Source organism: Tachypleus tridentatus, chromosome 1 (assembly GCF_004210375.1).
Source record: "Tachypleus tridentatus isolate NWPU-2018 chromosome 1, ASM421037v1, whole genome shotgun sequence".
In the NCBI taxonomy this organism is placed as follows: Eukaryota; Metazoa; Arthropoda; class Merostomata; order Xiphosura; family Limulidae; genus Tachypleus; species Tachypleus tridentatus.
The window spans coordinates 87,586,169-87,605,933 of NC_134825.1; the positions used below are offsets into that span (position 1 = coordinate 87,586,169).

Genomic DNA, 19,765 nt, shown 5'->3' on the forward strand with positions numbered 1-19,765 from the left:
GGTTGTTTTTATATTATTGTAGTAGTAGTTGTTCATGTCCGTGTCATTAGGTGTTTTAAATGTGTTTTGTAATCGATGTTTGAAGGCTTCTGCTTTTCCTTTGTTGGTTTGTGTTAATGTGTTATATTCCAGTGTTGGGTATTTTCTTGTCGTGGGTTCTTTTGTGAATCTTTTTAAGTGTAGCCAGAACTTTCTAGGGTCGGTTTGTTCGTTTAGTTGGGAGCAGAAGTTGTCTCATTTTTCTTGTTTTAGCTGTTTAATTTCTGCTCTAATTTTATTTCTAATGTTGTTGAGTAAATATTATTTTAGTTTTCTATTTCAAAATTGGCGCCATAGACTGGACTTACTAGTGTAAACCCCGTGTATGTTTGCTAATATCAAGATGGCGTTGTGTCGTTTGGTAATGTGAGATAACTTTTAAGTTAATGGTAAGTTAACAAAATGCTTTTAATAAACACAAATCTAGTGTTAATTCATCTAACAGAAGCCGTACAAATAATTATTGTTAAATTAAAATAAACAAGGAGGATATCAGTTTTGTGACAAGGGTTATCGAATGTATTGTAGACAGTAGTGTCATTGATTGTGTTTGTTAGTGTTACTGTATACAGTAGAGTATAAATAATGTATATTTTCAGTAAATAGAAGTTAAAACTTGTTTAACAAAAGTTACTGTAGCCAGGTTAGCACAAGCAGCAATGTAGGCTGTAGTTTGTATAGTGTTATTACTTTCAAGTTGAGAGACAGATCATTATTTAATGTTTTAGCATTTTTATAATGCAGTAGCGAGTCGTGACTTTTATTATATTTGACCGAGCTTGTCTGTGGATGTTAAACTAGGCCTACTCGAAGTAAATTTTGTAATACAAATAATGTTACAATCCTGAAACTAAACAAAACCACATTAACTTAAATCATTTCGACATGAAATCTGCATTTTATGTTAACTTTGTATGATAACGTTTTTACAGTTAACTTACAAGGGTAATGAAAAGCTTGAAATTTACAGTTCAAGAATTGTGGAATCTCTTTGTGATAATGATATTGATAATGACTTACCCAGCCTTGCACATTGGATAAGGTGTATGATATAGTATAGAAATAACATATATTGTTTTGTAATGTAGCAGTAGTTTTAACATTTACAGTGATACTTTGTTATTGGTTGATTTACTACATAGTGACATTATAAACCAGGCAAAGGTTAGCATATTTTATCTGTGAATTGTCAATGAAGCTTAATGAGTTTTTGTTATTAATACACCATCTATTCATACTTAGTGATTCTATTTCTTAAGTGGTAGTTTTTGTTTTGTATTCCATGGTATATATCTTCTAAAAATTGGTCCATTATTATTCTATATTGAAAACATCTGAAAGTTTGAACGTGGTATTGTTTTGAAAACTTTTTATTCCACTTGGGAATTAATTCATTTGTAGTTGCATATACTCAAAGTTATTGCTAAAGTAAGTGATAAAAAAAGTGTGAAAAAAGTTATGTGCTACAAAGCTATTGCCAAAACTCTGCTTTATTAAATGCACAAATGGATCATAAATATAAGAATTGCATGCTGTGGAAATATGCATGTTCATTCATGATCTAACATGCATTCCAGTGACTCAACTGTAAGTCGGAGTTTGTGACCATAAAATTAGGGTTTAGATACCTGTACTGGACACAACATATAGCCCATTGTGTAGCTTTGTGCTTCACATAAATATTTTGCTATATCATATGCACAAAATAAGAAAGTAAATACAAAGTTATGGACCACTCTGTGCTCCATACTATGGACTTTATCACAGGTAACAATGTAAACTGCTACTACACTCATGTAATGTTCATTTTTAAAAGAACTTTTGGTCATCTTGAACTCGGAATTTGATATTGACAAACTTGAAGAATTGAAAGGAAAATAAAGGTGTTTTTTTTAATGGTCAGTAGTAGAACTAACACATAAAAGAGCTTTGATCATTTGGCATTTAAAGGTAATTGATTTTCTTTTTACCATATACAATACATAAACGTATTGCACAAGGTGTAATTTACATTGAAACATAGAGTGAAACTTTAGGACTGCTTAAGCTCTTTTTGAGTAAGAAAAAATTCAGCTGAATTGCTAGGCTTAATCTTATCCATTAAATGGTGAAGTGTCAATTTCTCGATTATTTAAGAGAGAGAGAGAGAGAGAGGAAAGTAATTTGTGTATGACTATTTTATAAGCACTAGTTTGAATGGACTAGTGATTTGGTAAATTAATATATAAACCAAAACTGTTTTGAATGATTTTCTGCCACTGTTTAGTGGGTATCATCTATATTAAAATATGTGACTCAAGTTATTGTAACCCAAATGCATTGTCTTGCACATAATATAAATAAAGGTCATTTGCCAACCAATATACTTACCAATTGATTTAATTTATTCTGTAGTACCTCAACAGCTTCATTATGTCTATGAACTGGTATTACCTAAGAGCTTAATATTATCAGTAAGCATATCTAATTTTCTAATTATGCATCCAGTAGTTGAGGAGTGGAGGCCATCACTTTACAAGAGCTTGAGGGGAGAATTAGTAATTTCCTGAACTATGAATGGTGGAATTGAATTTTTCTTGAAGGTAGATGTGGCAATCTCTTGCTTTTGACATCTTGTGAAGAATCCAGTCATGCTTTCAACATTTTTTTTTACCTTTTAAATACTTAAAAACACCTTGCTATTAGTTTCAACATTACCAATTAGCTATCTTTTACAAGTTCTTTATATTTTTAAATGTTTTTCATTAACAGATTTGTAGCTTTTCTATATTTCTGTATAGTTTTCATCCTGTCTGTCAGTTTTAGATATTCAAACCTGTAGTTTAAAGCCACTTAGATCTTCTCTTCTTCATTTCTTTTTTTTTGGGGAACATAACCATCTTGAATTATTTATTGTTTAAAAAAAATTACAAATATGTCTCACATTTGTCTTTAATGTCAATTTATTAAAGATATATTTTTTTCTCGTGGCTTCAGAATTGGCTTTCTGAAAATTAATAAAATATTTAATTTTTTAAAATCTTAGCATATAGCAAGAACTAGTTAGGCTATGGTTATTGTTTTTCAGTGGCAAAGCTGTGTGTCTGTTGATTCGCACTGCTAGAAATCAGGTTTTAATACCCGTGATGGGCAGAGCATGGATAGTACATTATGTAACTTTGTGTTTAACTATAAACAAATAAACACATGCTCCTTCCAACATACTTTATTTCTGGTGGGACAGAAGATAGCTTGTTAAATTAAGGGAAAATTAAAGAGGACTGTAAGAGTAATTTTATAGATGGAAAGGCTATCATACAGGAATGATTAGGCACTCTTTTGTGCTACTTTTTTAAATTAAAAATGAAAGGTGATTTTATTGAAGGTTACCAGTTTATTCAAAAACCTCTGATTTTTCGTGCTAATCTGATGATCATAAGATGATAAACACAAGTTTAAGATTTGGAAAAGACAGGCTAGGCTACATATAAGACAGTTTTTCTAACAAGTTGATTCATTTATGGAATGAGTTACTGATAGCAGTAGTGAAAGCCAGCACTTTACAGAAGTTTAATAGGAGAATCAATATTTTTCTGAAAATAAAGGGTAGCTTTAAATTTTTACATTTCACAAAGATGTGTGCATGAGGACAGCTTCATAAACAGAAGAATCCGTTGTTGTCCTTTTCTTGAAAGTTATAAAATTGTTATAAATAAAGTGAACTTGCTGTAGATTAATATTAACAGATGATTTATCTAAGAGCTCTCTGCTAGTTTCTTTGTTACTTGCATTCTCATCAGTGACATTGACACAGAAATAACCAGTAACTTGGTTAAATTCACAAGCAATTTAATTGGCAAGAAGAGTGGATGCAAACTGTGGAATCAAACTTTACTTTAGACAAATGGTTATATTTGCAGCTAATTTAAGTTGAGAATTTCAAAATGGATGAAAGATGCTGTAATTTTGCAGAAGTACTTGGACTGTTTGGCTAATACTTGTCAGATGTCTTTTCATTTTCATAAAATTATGATTGTGTGCATCTTGATTACTGCAACATTATTGTTATAACCTTTCAGAGGAAAACCTCGAGGAAAATGATCTGGACATAGTATTAAAATGTTTGTTAGGTAGTTTTAAAAAATATATGGTTTATATAAAAATGAGTACAAGTTGAAGAAGATAATTAGCTCATTCTATATGTGTTAAGTTTCAGACATCTTACTTCAGAAAGGATGTTGAGTTGTTGGAGAGGGTTCAAAGAATAGCTTCCATGATGATTCCAGGTTTTAAATACTTACATAAAGGGATAGTTTAAAATATATTTTACATTGTTTGCTGGTGAGGAAGGCTCAGGAGGACATGATTATGGTTAAGATTGTTAAAGCTAATAGACCATAAATCTAGGGAGCATTTTCATTTAAAAACTAGAGGCAGTTAGAGGACAAAAGTTCAAGATATGAGAAATAGACAGTTAAAGCAATAGTATTTTATTAATAGGGTAGTTGATGTACAGAAAAGTTTGCCTTTAGGTGTTTTATGAGCTTTGGCACTAAAGAGTTTTTATAAGGGTTTTGGATGAATATTTTAGAGGTATATACTGTATACTGTAGTAGGAAATGGGATAACCTGGTAATGAAGTTTAGGGTGATGGTGCTTAAACTTAGTATAAAAGTGTTCTTCTTATGAAAGGTAGCTTACAAGTATGCATTTAAATCAAGATGCATGATTATGTATTTGTTGAGTGTTATTTAGAAATGTATTACAACAGTCTAATGGTACTACAGTTGATTTGGGCTTTTGTTGCTTCAGAGTTTTTGTAGGGTAGTTTATATGTTCAATGGGGGAAAAAGTAAGATGAAATTATGTTAAACTTGGTATGGTTTCCAGAGCCATTTCCTTTGCAGTTGATGCTTTTGAAAGGTACAATGGCAAACTCATTAAAAAAAAAAAAAAAAAAAGAACTAGGAAAATAAGTTTAACATTTTGAAATTTATTCGAAGATTTATATTTGTATTCTTGATTCTGAGTAATAATTGTGTGTTTATCTTTGTAATGCCTTTTATGTATCATTCTTAAACAAATTAGTTTATTTTTTTAAATTCTCTTGTGATGGAGACTATTTTTGTGTATAAGAGTAGCTAGAAGTCTCAGATCCTTGTTCATTAGCATTTTCATTCTCTTATACAACTACATTTCCAATTAAAACTATTCAGTATTGAGAACAATATTTGAAATAGCAATTTTTATACTAAAATATGTAATGTGTTGGATGAGAATACATTTTGTGATTTTAAGAATTTGTTAAGATCATATGAAAACAGAGTTATGGAAATAATTTCTTGAAAATTAAAGTGTCTTAATAGTAACAGAGATCCCAACTATTTCAAATGACTGAGCTTAATGATTGTAGACAGATCCCTTTATCATTTGCAGCTACTAGGCCTGACCAATGTCTCTAAACTGTAGTTTTGGTTCTAGCACAGCCATATTTTTTCGCTATATCAGAGTGTGGGAACATTTTTCTGAATAGATGTCCTGCATGATCGGCTACAGCTAGGGGTAAATTATGAGCAATGACGAATTGCGTGAACATCACTTCTGCATTTATGGTTTCATATTCTGAATTCTTACTCATAAATGTCGTTATCTGCATCATTTTTGTCTTCGCCTCAGCCTTTTGTTGGTGAGATGCCGATTTTGTATGTCTGGAACAATCGTTTATCCTGCCATGCGCCACAGAAAAATCCATGTGACAAACTGTACAAAACCCATGACTGTCACTGACTTTTGATGCAATGACTGAATAGTTTGCACTGTACTCTTTCCTAAATTTTTGATTCACAGTTTTAGTCTTTTTAGATTTGCCAGAAACAAGACAATCTGGTGAACAAGGCCTTTTTTTTTCCATTTTGTGAACAATCGCATTAGTGTTTCTATGCTGCTTAGAAAATGAGAAATGCCCATCTATGCGAGCTGATTGGCTGACAAGCACTGATGACGTAACTATGGATTCCCCCACATACCCAGTATGGAGAAGCACTGCACTCAAACTATTGGTATGTGTCGGCAAAGAAATATTTTTTATTATTTCAAGCACAAACATGATTATTGCAAGTAGCCATTTGGACTGTGTTTTTTATTTATTATCAAAATTTATTTGTATCTCACTAGAAATTTTTTTTTACCCCTTTCAAGTCCAGGAGGAACAAATTTATCACTTTATTTTATAGGCCTATGTAATATATAATAATTTGGGAGTTGTAACAAGTCATAATATTTGTCTGTATGAGGATATAGTCGTAATGATTATGCTCAAATCGTAATGGTTGGCATCTCTTTAGTAATCTCTCTCAATGTAGGTACTGCGTATCTTACCTGCTTGTTGTTATTCCAGTTAATATCAAATACTTAAGTTTGCTGCAGAAAATGATGTATTTTCTCTTTTCTGTCAGAGGCATCAACTAATTCATATTTTCTGCCAACCTTATAGATATAATTTAATTCATAAGCTTTCAGCCCACTTTTTGTTACAAACTTATCCTCTATCTTAATTTATTTGTATATGTTGTAAGGAAAGTCTTAAATATTTTTTTTTGTCTATTTAACCAACTTTCAAGAACAGCTGATAGACAACAAGGGTCAATATGGTTCTTAAAAGTTATCTCTATACATCCACCATTCAGAAACCGAGAAGTGTATTTTTCACAAAATAATCAATTCCATTCTTAGAGTTTGTGAAAAGCCAACCTCCATTACTTGCAACAGCAACTCATGCCACAAATAATGAGACAAATAAAGCTGTTTTAGCCCTTCTTGCAAAAGATGGGGTTCAAGTGCATATGCCACAACCTTTAAGAGAGTGCTATTCATTATGGTACCATGTATTTGATGTTAGTGTTATCAACTATTTATTTTACTCTACACTGATGATCTAGCAACAGGTTATGGTAGAATATTGTAAATAGTAGATAGATACTGGAAACATGCAATTTGGAAGCTGTGGAAGTTATGCAGTATAAAAACTACTAAGAACAAAAGCACTTTTAATTTTCATATGATCACCTTGCTCATTATGACTTCTCAGAGTCTAAGTCAGACTAATGCCATTAATTCACAGATATTTGGCTTAAATACAAATATATTTATAATGCATCAGATTTTTGTGTACAGCAGACTTCTATATTTTACCTAAAGCATTCTACATTTTATGCAGATATACCTAGAAAATTTGGAATTATAGTCAGTATTTCTTCTGTATTAATTTTTGTTAACTGAAGCTTAAAAAGTTTTTTCAGTATCTTAGAATTTGTGTCCTTCTTGTCTTGTTGTTTTTCAAAATACAGTTCAAAGATATCGAATGTCTTTATCCCATTGATACTACCAAATAGTCTTGTAAACTTCAATCCTGTGTTTTCAAAATATTGTGAAAAGAAAACATAGGCTTTTATCTTACTGATCTTCCAGACAATCTTGTAAATTTTAAGAGCACCTCTACTCCTTTTCTCAAGGGGAAAAAAGTTAAAGAAATCTTTATTTATCCCTATAAGGTAACCATTACACTATGTAACAGAATTTTTTTTTTTTTTTCAATTGTTTATGCCTAAAGTAAATGGTAAAGTCCTATTTTTCTTTTCAAACTTTATTTTTGTGACCTGGGAGTGTATAACAGAAACATGATGAGAGACTATATTTGGGGATTGAAATGTCAAAATGATTTACATTACAGTCACAAATCTCAAAAACTACTCACTTCTAAACATTTTTGTTAATTTTTATATAACTTTAGTATAAATACATGTAAATCTTGATTCATGTTGTTTTATTCAGACCTTATGTAAATGAAAATGTGCAAATGTGCCCATTTTTACATAGAAAATAGGTTAATTTCTAAATTTCATTATTCAGGTCACAAAAGCAAAGTATGAAGGGAATAATGGCCATTTTCTGTACTTTACAACATAAGAAATTAAAAAATAATGCATACTATCCAGGAACAAATGTGTGTTACATAGTGTTATATTCCTTGAATCCTCCTAGTAGCCTTCCTATGAACCCTGTCTAACAAGGATATATTTTTAGATAAGGAAATCAAACCTGTATAGAGAATTGTGAGGCCTAACTAGTGATTTGTATAGAGATAATTGTCTTTTTCTCCACAGCCTTATAGAATGGCCTTTTTTAAGTGCAAATTTCAACTTACATATCTGATTTGAGATCTAATTACAATTTTGAATTTGGTAAGTCATTCTTTTGATCAATATATTTGACCATGTCCAAGGTCTCATAGATTTATTTGCTCTAATCTTGCCTAAAATAATTTCAATTTGATGGTAGGCTGGTAGAGGTCAAGATGAATAATAAATTTGAATTGACTATATGTGCAACCCACACATTTTAGTGTTATCACACAAAAATATAGCAAAAAGGAAAAGTCTTGTAGATTAATTTACTTTAAGTCTGCCTAAAAGAATTTCAACAACTGCAGCTATTGAGGATTCCTTTTGGTTTTGAGTTTTGGAATTAATATGTTTATAAATACACCATAAATTCTGTTGGCTTTATTACTAATAACAGAGTACTGCTTCTATAACTTTACTGGGTTGATTGATGTGGCTGACCTTATAACTACAAAACATCCATTGGTTTACATACTATAGCTTTTAATGTCTTGTGTATCTTTGCAAAATTTGGCTAGCTTTTAGTAAGCATTACAAGTCTTTTGTACACAAAAAATCAGATTTTCCAAAACATGCTTACCATCTGCTGACACTATAGTTATTCCTTGACATTGGTTTTGTCTATCTAAGTATTGGTCTTGCATGCTTTAATCTTTTATATCCCAACTTAAATGCCCTTGGAAATATCTGATTTGCAAATCTTTCCACTTAAGTCAATGTGCCCTCTATCCTAGTACTATATGTAAACACTTTACTCGGATAATAAAATATTTTTTTCTCAACAAAGCCTTAGTCATGGTTTTCTCTTAACAAAGTTCTGCACCTTATTCCATTATGGACTGCAATTTTTGTATTGTCTTGTGGATTTCAGTATAATTTCATTTACAAAAAAAATGTGATGTTTGTGGGTTTGAATTTCCATATTATTATTGTCAGCAAGGTGGCTAATCTGACTTCTCCTGTTCCTCCTTTGTTATTTAGCATCTCTCTGCAGTTGAGGGTGGTCATTCTCAGTTAATGCTGTTTGGGTTTTGAACTGTTGGGAGATGGAGACATATATTTGGCTCTGGTGTGTGTGTATATATGTTTTTCCTGGGGCTTTTGAAGTTGTTTTTTCATGATCTTAATTATTCTGTGTAGAATTTACTTTTGTCAACTTCTCAAAAGTCCAACGTGGATTAAACACCTTCTAGTCCTTTTCTTCAATTAGTCACTTTAGTTTGTAAGATTTTGGAGATTTTCTCTGTGAACTTTGAGTCTTCTCCTCCCTTGCTGGTGGAAATGTTGGAGGAGGTACTGTTTAGTTTTCTTTTGTCACCTGAAATTCCTGGATCATGCTGGGAAATTTATTGCTTTTACTCTTGTTTGCTTGCTTTGACTTTTCACCTCCTTGTGGATGTATATTTTGATTCTACAGACTAAAATTTCTTTTTGGATATATGGGGTTCCAGGATGGTTAATGTGATCACTTTGAACCAATTATATTTTCTTGTATTTGTTTGATGCTAACTCTTGCTCTGTGATGTTTTCCCCCAAAAAGAAATTGTTGGCAGCTCATCAGTGGTCTCAATGAGTGGGATCTTCTGCTGACTTTTATCTTGGTTACATTGACTTTTGTTCCTTTAGAAATTCTTTGTTTTTTTTTTATCATCAGTTAGTGTTTGTGGGTGTCCCAGAGTTGTTTGTATCATGAATTGATGTCACCAATTTCCTTTTTTTTTTTTTCTACCTCTAGGTCTTTTTTGGCTATAGCAGCTCAATAGATTCAGACCTAAGTTTCAAGGCTTCTCTATTCAGGCCAACCAATGTCAATGGATTTAGTGTCTTTGTAGATGGGCGTGGGGTCAATTTGAGTGAGATTACAACTGTTGATGGACACCTGGTATTTCTTCACTGTGGATCCATGGATACTTCAGGCTGTAGTAACAAAGTTGGTTTTTTCATTCAATTCTTCACTTCCATTATCCTCCCAGTATGTTTTTTTTTTCCACCTTGATATGAACAGTAGACAAGGGGAGATTGGTGGATGATTGTTGTACTTTGTTATCTCAACCCATTCTTTGATTCTTTCAGGTCCACAATGGTGTCCTTTCTCACACAATTTTGGTATTATTCACCAGACCTATGTTCATGTTTGAGTTTGCTGAGACAATTCTCCCCATTCTCCTAGTGAATTCATTTTGCCTTTCACCACATTTCATGTACAGGGTTCAGGTTCTGCATTTCAGGGATCTAGCCTTTGCTTGGGTTGTACAAGTTTTCACCATGTTTTAAGCTTAGCTCAACCACATTTCATCCAGCTTCAGGCTGTGGAATGGGCAGTCAGGCTCTTATTCTTTGGATTTGTGGACTTCCCTTGAATATCTAAATTTTTGAGATGAAGATACATGCTATCCATTCTGTATTCTCTGTAAGGCTAATGGATTTGCAACTTCAGTTCACTGGATCTTCCAGTCTCTTTCATCAAGAGCAGCATCTTAAATTTTCAGTGGTGATTGATTTGAATCAACCCTGCCACTAGTGTGTATGCTTATGTATGTGTGTAGGGCAGTTTTATCAGTGGTTTGAATTGTGTATCTCATTGTTGGAGATAATGACAAACAGGTATGTACAACTATTTACAAACTAACTAACCTATTGGACAGCTATGAGAAATTAATTTCATCATTTGACAGTCCTGTTATTTATGAATTTACATAGTTCCAAGAAGTCACTTTAGAGTTGGTTGTATTTCAAGAAACATGATTGCTTCTAAATGAGAAAAACTAGATATTTTAGGTATTTTTAGTAGGATGCAAATAGTTGAAGAACAAGAATCGTGAAAGTAGGTATTTGCATAATCAACTGCCCATTGCATCTGTAACTAACAGAGGAGTGTATGTCTTTTTATTTACAGTAAAAGCTGATATTTAGTGATTTTAGACATGTTAAAAGTGATCCAATGTAAGTGCTGAGATTTGAAACAGTTGATGAAAGCATGTGTGTTGAACTGGGAGGTGACAAATTTTAAATAATTCAGCCAGCATGATGTGGGTCTTTATCATAATGCATTTAAAGTTTATTATTATGTATGCAATAAAGATACATCTAGGAGCATTTTTTTTTATAAAACTAATTTAAATAAAAATCTTTCAACAACTGATTTGTAGATTCTCCTTATGAATAGAAACTTTCAATTGCTGTCACTTTATTTGACATTTGGTTGGAATGCTTCATTTGGTTTAGCAAGTGGTTTAGGTCAAAATTTTTTGAGTGATGACAAAGGTCTTTGAACAAACAGAACAACAAAATTAAATTGTTCTTAACAAAATAGTTGCAAAATTAAGATTGGTACGGCTGATACAGTGAGCTGTAAAGACTAGAGCAATCAAGTTATAATTCATACCAATGCTCAGATGGGCAAACAAGAAAACTTTCATTGGGATAAAGTGTGAGTAAAGGTCAGTATTGTCAGAAATACATTTTCGGTATAGAAAAATGTAAACATGAATTGAAGCAGTTTTTCTACCATTTTTATGTCATGAAAAATGATAGAACTACTTCATGAAATTTCCAAAATTTGTTTCAGACTTTTGAAAACCAAAAAGTACTTCATTTTGTTTCAAAATAAAATTATTTTCTTTGTTGTTCAGAAAGCTTTATTTTATATATCTAGTCATGTTCAACTTTATTGATTTTTATTAACATGTTTTGAAACTGTTTTTCAATTACATTACTTAACAGTTCTGGCTATAAATAATATAAAATGCAGCATAAGCTGACAAAGATTTATCAGTGTCCTCAGACGTGATCTCTCAAAATAGTTTATTCTGACTAGATATCAGTATTCTTAGTTAAAATCAATTAATGTAGTTAATATATAATAAATAAACCTCAGTAAGTTATAAGTTACTTATAACTTTGTTTGAATATAGGGAACTTAACAACAATATTCATTTAATTCAGTGCAAACTAGATTGTGTCACTTTTTTGTGAAACTGTAAATTGTTTTTCACACCTCTTTATTCACTGTGTATTCACATAAACAGTTTATAATCTATGTCTAATATTACTTAAACTTTGGTATTTTACATTTTTATGTCTTCATTAGACCATCCTCTTCTGCATAGAAGTATTTTTTACATGCTCATTCATATCTGGTCTTCCTGACCAGTTTCCTTTTCATGGCAAAGAAATACCTGGCTCAGCTTTTGTGTTGTAGCCCTCTTCAGATTATTTGATTTGCACCTCTATTAGGCAATGTGTCTGTGCTGTCTTTACACTTTTCCCTCTACAGTTTTAATGTTGGAGTCAAACTAGTCTTGTTAGTGAAGAGAGTACTGTATCAGAAGTTATAATTTTCCTAAAAGAAAATATATTTGTGATAGGTACTTTTCTCTTACACTTCCCCACACATTTCCAATACTTGTATTTTCTATAAAACTTTAAAATGATTTTTCAGTAGTGGCTCACAGAGGAAGTTATGAGTCGTGATAGATTGCTCTCCCGTTGGTGGAGAGGTGACACATGATGATTTGCATGATAGCTGTGTTTAATCTTTGTATTCCAGTACAGGGATGATGAAGACTTGTGGCATGCATTCAAATAAGTTTACGAATAGAGGGCAGTACATAGCAAGAAAAGCTAATCATGTTGTTGGAGGGTTTGTGTTTTTCTTATAGCAAAGCCACGTTGGGCTATCTGCTGTGACAACCAAGGAGAACTGAACCCCCGATTTTAGCATTATAAATTCATAGACTTATCGTTGTCTCAGTGTGGATGCGATGAGAGGGAAGTACCTCTCAGAGTACATTTTCATTTAGGAAAATTATAACTTTTTCTGTTTCTCGTTTATAAGTTATTGTTTGATTTTCACCAGAATGGATCTTATAATGTCTTTTAGGATTTCCACTGGATGTCTGTGTTGAATTTCTTGGTTATTTGTTTAAATATTTCACTGAAATTTTGTAGGTAGGTGAGGTAAATGGTATTAATGGTAATGCTTCCATTTTCTTTCTGTTGTGGTCTACTTCAGGGAGTTGCTGAAGGAGGAGAAGAAGGTGTAACTGTTCTGTATAAAATATTGTTTGATTTTTTTGACATTCTGTTTTGATGGATGTCTCAAGGTAAATGTTTTATACTCTCTTGGTTCGGCATTGGATTATACCATGTTTTATTGTGGTTGGATGATAGGACTAGAAGTGTAGGTAACTTTGTGCGGGCCATTTTTCTACACACACTTGTGGTGACTTTTCTCTCTCTTGTTTTGATAAATATGTCAAGAAATGGTATTGTCTTCTTCCTCTATTTTCATGATTTTTTTTTTTTTTTTGTCTTTTTAATTAAGATGTTCTGTGTTTTCATGGCTGTGGGACCAGATAGTGGAGGTGTTGTTAACGTATTTGTGGAAGGTTGATTTTATATTTTTGGGTGAGAAGGCTCTTCCAGATGTTGAGTAACCAGAATAATATAAAGACTGACAACACCATACACTCACATTAACTTGAAGATGAAAAGCAGAAGAATTGAAACATCATCCTCTACCCTTGTGTTTCTACAATGGGCAGTTGCTGTCCATTCAACTAAATTTAATTATTAATGCTTTGCTTAAACAACCTATCAAAGAATTGTCAATATGTATTATACACAATGTGGATGGTATTTTGGAAAGACAATTCTTTGTAATGGGAATTTTAATTATTATATATATATATATATATATATATTTGTATTATTAATCCAAGCAGTTATTTTTTATAACAAACATCTATTTCCTATCGATACATGATTCACTAATCCATAAATTACTCCATTTGAGTCTAACAGTGGTCAATCTGAACAGGAAATGTGATAATTACTGCACTCATGGTGTATTCTGGTTTACAACAGTATTTCTGAGAACAATTATCACTGGGATGAATAGTTTGGCAATTTTTTTTAGGATGGTTTTCAAAGTATGGATCTATCTTATGAACCATAGTAGGTGCCTAAAGGTCATCAGAGTAATAAATGCAACAGGCAAGTCTCAGTGCTCCAATATTACAAGGTTTGTAGAAATATCAGCAATGTTGAAATGTGATTGTTTATACAGTAAAGTTTTATGTGTACCAAGTGTAGTTTGTATTGTATGTCATTGGTGTGAATAAAATAATGATTTGTATTTATTATGATGACATAGCATGCTTCTTTGAGTATAAAACCTGTATAATTATTTACATGTATAATAAATTGAGAAGTTTATTGTACTTAGTTATCTTTTCGTTTAGCATTTGTATGCTTATCCTTACTTGTTTTCACTTGTAACTTTATTGATCAATAACATAAGCTGTTAATAGTGTCCATTGGATTCAGAGTAACTGATTTGATAATCCGGATGTCTCAATAATCTGTAAGAATTACTACCTTACAGATGGATTCAGATTAATGGAGTTTCACTATACTTACCATTAAGCAGTGTCTTCATAAGTCCTAAACATAATTTTTAAACAGTTAATACTTTAAATTTTTTTGTACCTCAGAAGTATTTAAATTTTTTCTTTGCAGAAAGGTGGAGAAGAGTAACTGCAAGGAGTTTGAGTTTTTATTGTTAAACTGGTTCCTTCTAGAGTAACATGAAACCCAAGAGGCACACTTGAAAAGTAAACCAAAGTGGTACAATTTAAGGGATTATCTTAGTTTCAGTTTTTCCTGTTGGAGAATGCAAAGCTTTGTGGTAAGTAAAAATCCTTAAATGTTATTTGCTGCTCTGAATGTAACGAATATTACATTGTACAGTGTTTTGAAAGGGAGAGAAACTTACTACTTTGAGTATTTCATAAGAGATAGTATACAGTAAAATGATTTAACACAAATGGTTAGGAAATGTGTGGGGAAAAAAAAAACTTTCACTTATTCTGCTGTGTGTTTTAATAATCAGCTGATAGATTTCCATAAAAACTTGAAATACAGGCCTTAAAATCACAGAATTTGTAATAGTACTTCAGTTTTATTTGATTGGGTGATTGCTTACATATTTTATAGAAAAACTTTTTAGAAATAAATATTACATATACGAAAGGACAGTAATGTTAGTCAAGTAATCAAAGTAATGATAATATATACATATGATATGATATTTTGGAGGATAAATTTGAAACTTGATTCTAAACACATTTGGTTTGTATTGAGGTTAAACCTTTGTGAATGGCCATTGTGTTTTGTCCAACTCAGCATATATAATGTTTACTATAATTCTGAAGTCACCAAATGTATATTCACAAATTTTACTAGGCCTTTATTAGTGAACATTACAAGTGTATTGTACATGCACGTGCACACAAAGAAATAAGAATTTTTAATAAAGTTGTTTTTTTGTGTGAATTTACTGATTTAGTCTAGCTCAGATTCTGACTAGTCTAAGTGCAAGATTATTTTCTTGTCTAGATAAAAACTTTCCTGTTTAAATGTTTTTGTATTTCACCTGCATCACCTGTAGAACCTCCTAGATGAATATATATAAAATATTTTTCAGTAAAACTATATTTTATCTAATTAACACTAATTGATGCAAAATCAGCGATGTAGGTAAGATTTAAAGCTCAAAATTATGAAATAAATATAAATTACTTATTTTCTTTCTAGAATGACTGAGTATTTTAACAAATAATCATATTATTTTTACATCCAAAGTTAATAAACATTTTAACCTGAGTTCATTTAGTTTTATTGTTTCACAGTCGCACTTTGACCCTCTGAGTATGCTGAAAGTTATTTATCTTAGTCAAATGGCTTTGTGTAAACAGTTGATCAAGCTACAAGTACAATAGGAGTGAATTACACACACACACACACACTTTATGCACATAGTATGTCACAGTATTAACCGTGACAAGAATTTTTTTATTTGTTTGTTTATTCAAGTTTTCAAAATTATCTAACATATAAAGTGTCTAATTTTTACATTTTAGTTGCTTTTTAAAAAAAAAATGTACACAAAAAATGAGAACTCCTGTCTTTTGCTGTTGATAAACAAAACTCTGTAAATGTATGTAGTCCAAAATGTTTTAAATGTTTTTTTTTTTTCAGATACGAAATTTTGGACAAAGCATTATAATGCACACAATATAAAATGCCCTAAAACTTGTAATTTAACTGCATTTATAATTGAGCTGTATATAGTTGAAAAAAAATTGTCAGCTGTTTGAAACTCTACAATAACAATCACACACAAACATTCTGAAGCTAACTACCTGGAAGTTAATGACAAAAAATAAAATAAAAACTTTTAATAGCCTCTTCTAGGGTACAGAACCCTCTTTCTATTGGTTATAAATTTTGTGTCTGTAAATGAAAGACGTGATACCCATGAATTCATTCCAAGGTAATGGCAAGATGAAGGAACCTCAGTGATGATTGCCATGGATGTATTTATTTCTTACTAATACCAGAAGATTTAGTTTTTATATTATTACATTTCAGAATCTTTAGTTTAAGATTCTGATTTGTTGATTACTCCTACAGCCCTAAAAGGGAATGTAGAATAAGAGAATCAGAGGGGAGATGTATCATGTGATACACACAAGTAAAATTATGAATTTAAATATTTTCTCTTGAAAATAAGAAATTAAATCTTTGATAATATAAAACTTTGAATTGTAATTAATAAGTTTGTGCCAATCCTCTTAATGTATATTAATGAAGGACCTTAATTAAATTTTTAATGAAACTTTAAAAAAGGGTGACACTTGCTTTGATTTCCAGGTGTACATACAGGGTTAAAGATAATATAGATACACTTACCTAATTTTTTGAGGTAACTTCAAGGGGATAATGAGGAACATTACTGGATAGTAACCATCTTTCTTTCAGTGAGATACAGATTCTTTTCGGAGCATTCGGTGATAAATGATATGGTCTTCAATTAATCTAAGTCAGTGTTTGTGATTGTTACTGTTTATAATAATTTCAATTATCCATTAATGAAAATTTTGAGAGTATGATTTTTTGTTCTATTTCTTTCGACTAATTCAAGTTTATTTGTATAAATCTATTAGGAGTCTCAGCACATTGACAGCATTAATGATCTTGGCTGTTGATAGGCCTAAAGCCCAAATAACCAACTTGGTAGTATTGCAGAGTGGCCTAATAGTCTAAAAAGGTTGATGGTCTAAAAATTTCCCCCTTCCAAAAATAAAAATAAGTAAAACAAACTGGTATAATATATTTGATTATTGCCTTGATACTCATGCATATGAAAAATATCCATTCTGCACATGGATTAAAAAAAATTAGAAGAAACATTGCTCAATACCCAATTTGTTTTGTTAGAAATGTTTTTGTTTTTAGCCATTTCATGAGAATAATTGATTGGTTGACAGTTGTTGATTATTGAACTTGATAATTAATTTATTATTAAATTTCACTAAGTACCTAACTTGTAGAGAGTAGTTCTGGTATGACCTTCTCATACAAAGCTATCTTGACCTTCTTTCTGCTAAGCATTCCTAAAACACTTTCTTGGTTAGTGCATCAGACTGTGTATACCATCAATTTCTTGTCTTACCATTTTTGAATGCGTACATATCATGTGACTACTCTCCATCAAAAAATACTGTGCCACCTATCTTACTACAGTAAGTTCCCTTTTGCTATTTCTGCACAGTCCTCACTTTCTTGATTGGCGCAGGATTGTTTAGAAGTGGCTACTAATTATGATTGTGTTTTTGGTTCGACTTTATTTGCAGAGAAGGTACAGGAATTAATTTTGTTTCTGGATAGTATGTGTTACTTCTTAATTGCTTATGTTGTAAAAGTACAGAAAATGACCATTGTTCCCTTCAGACTTTGCTTTTGTGACCTGGATAATGAAATTTAGAAATTAACCTATTTTCTATGTAAGAATGGGCAAATTTGCACATTTTCATTTACATAAGGTCTGAATAAAACAACATATGAATCAAGATTTACATGTATTTATACTAAAGTTATATAAATATGAACAAAAATGTTTAGAAGTGAGTAGTTTTTCAAGATTTGCGACTGTAGTGTAAATCACTTTCACTTATCAGCCCCAGATATTGTTTCCCATCATGTTTTTGTTATACACTCCTTGGTAACGGTGTTTAAAGTCCAGTATATCTTGGTGGAAACACTTGCCTTGCTCCTCTGAGTATGCTCCCATGTTTTCCTTGAATTTACCAAGGTGAGAGTCAAGAGCATGAACTTTCAGGGACATCCTGCAGCCCATTTTGCCATAGTTCCTCACCAGAGCCTCAACCATTTCCACATAATTTTTGGCATTGTGATTGCCCAAGAAGCTCCCGAACCACTGTGACAAAGCTGCCCCAAGCTTTCTTTCCCTTCCTACTGAGCTTCTTGAGGAATTCTGTGCACTCTAGGATTTTCTTTATTTGTGGTCGAACAAAGACACCAATTTTGACCTTTGCCTAAGACAGCTTAGGGAAGAAGTCTCGAAGGTACTTGAAGGCTGCAGACTCCTTATCAAGAGCTGTGACAAATTGTTTCATAAGACCCAATTTTATGTGTAATGGTAGGAACAATACCTTCTGGAGGTCCACTAGTATCTCACACTTGACATTGTGCCTCTCCACAGAGAACTCAGTCTGTTGTGGCCAATGCTTCCTGTTGTAGTGAGCTGCGGTGTCCCTACTGTCCCAAAGGCACAGATAACAGGGAAACTTGGTAGAGCCTCCTTGGAGACCCATCAGGAATGCCACCATTTAGAAGCCTGTGATAACCTTCCAGGCATACTCATCATACTTCAAGGCTTCTAGCAAGGTCTTGACACCGTTGTATTCCTCTTTGAGGTGCACCGAATGAGCCAGGGGAAGAGGTGGATACTTATTCCCATTATAGAGCAGCACAGCTTTAAGACTTCTGGATGAGCTACTAATGAAGAGGCACTACTTGTACAGGTTACAGGCAATTCCAATTGCCTCACACAGACCAGATACATTTTTTTTTGCTCTTGTCTTGAAAAATTGGCCACATACGTAACAATATGTCTGGAGAATGCTTGCATCATCTCAGATAAAATCAGATAGGTCTATGTGTTCACTTGGGCAGCTAGGACTAACCTGAAGTGGTGAGTAGTGAGGCCCTGGGTATATATTACTATGGAAAATTCTCGTAAGTTCTACAAAATTCTAGAAAATTATTGTAAGTTCGAGAAAATTCTCTGTAAACTACTCAGGACTGAATCTACCTGGAATGTTCTGGAAAATGGGTAAATATGAAATTTTAATTATCCAGGTCACAAAAGCAAAGTTTGAAGAGAAAAATAGGTCTTTTACATTTACTTTAGGCATAAGCAATTGGGAAATAACACTTTCTACCTTTTGTTAAGTGTTCCATGTACTTCTCTCTCTCAATAACCATTTCTTTCTTCTACTTGCTTCCAGATGTCTTTGATAAGATATTTCTGCCATTTGCATTTCATGTATACTCTTATGCTATCCTATATCCCAACCAGTCCTTTTTCCCCCAAGGCCTATGCTGCCTTCATATCCAATTTGTTACCTTCCATTCCTCACCTGTACTCCCATTTCAATTCCGATCAACTTTGTTCAGTTTGCTCCTTATTGTGTAAT

General features: G+C 32.1%; 1 protein-coding gene across 2 annotated transcripts in view; it reads left to right on the forward strand.

Moving 5' to 3' along the window:
• The first annotated feature begins 288 nt into the window (after positions 1-288).
• Positions 289-19,765, forward strand: part of LOC143254992 (serine/threonine-protein phosphatase 4 regulatory subunit 3A-like) — a 66,537-nt gene continuing 47,060 nt past the window's right edge. Inside the window, exons 1-2 of one of the 2 annotated variants that reach the window (XM_076509953.1) lie at positions 289-428; positions 14,721-14,889. The gene's annotated coding sequence lies outside the window, so the exon portion shown is untranslated. Of the gene's footprint in view, positions 429-5,880; positions 6,078-14,720; positions 14,890-19,765 lie in introns of those variants that run through there. The other variant, XM_076509961.1, reaches the window with a different exon arrangement.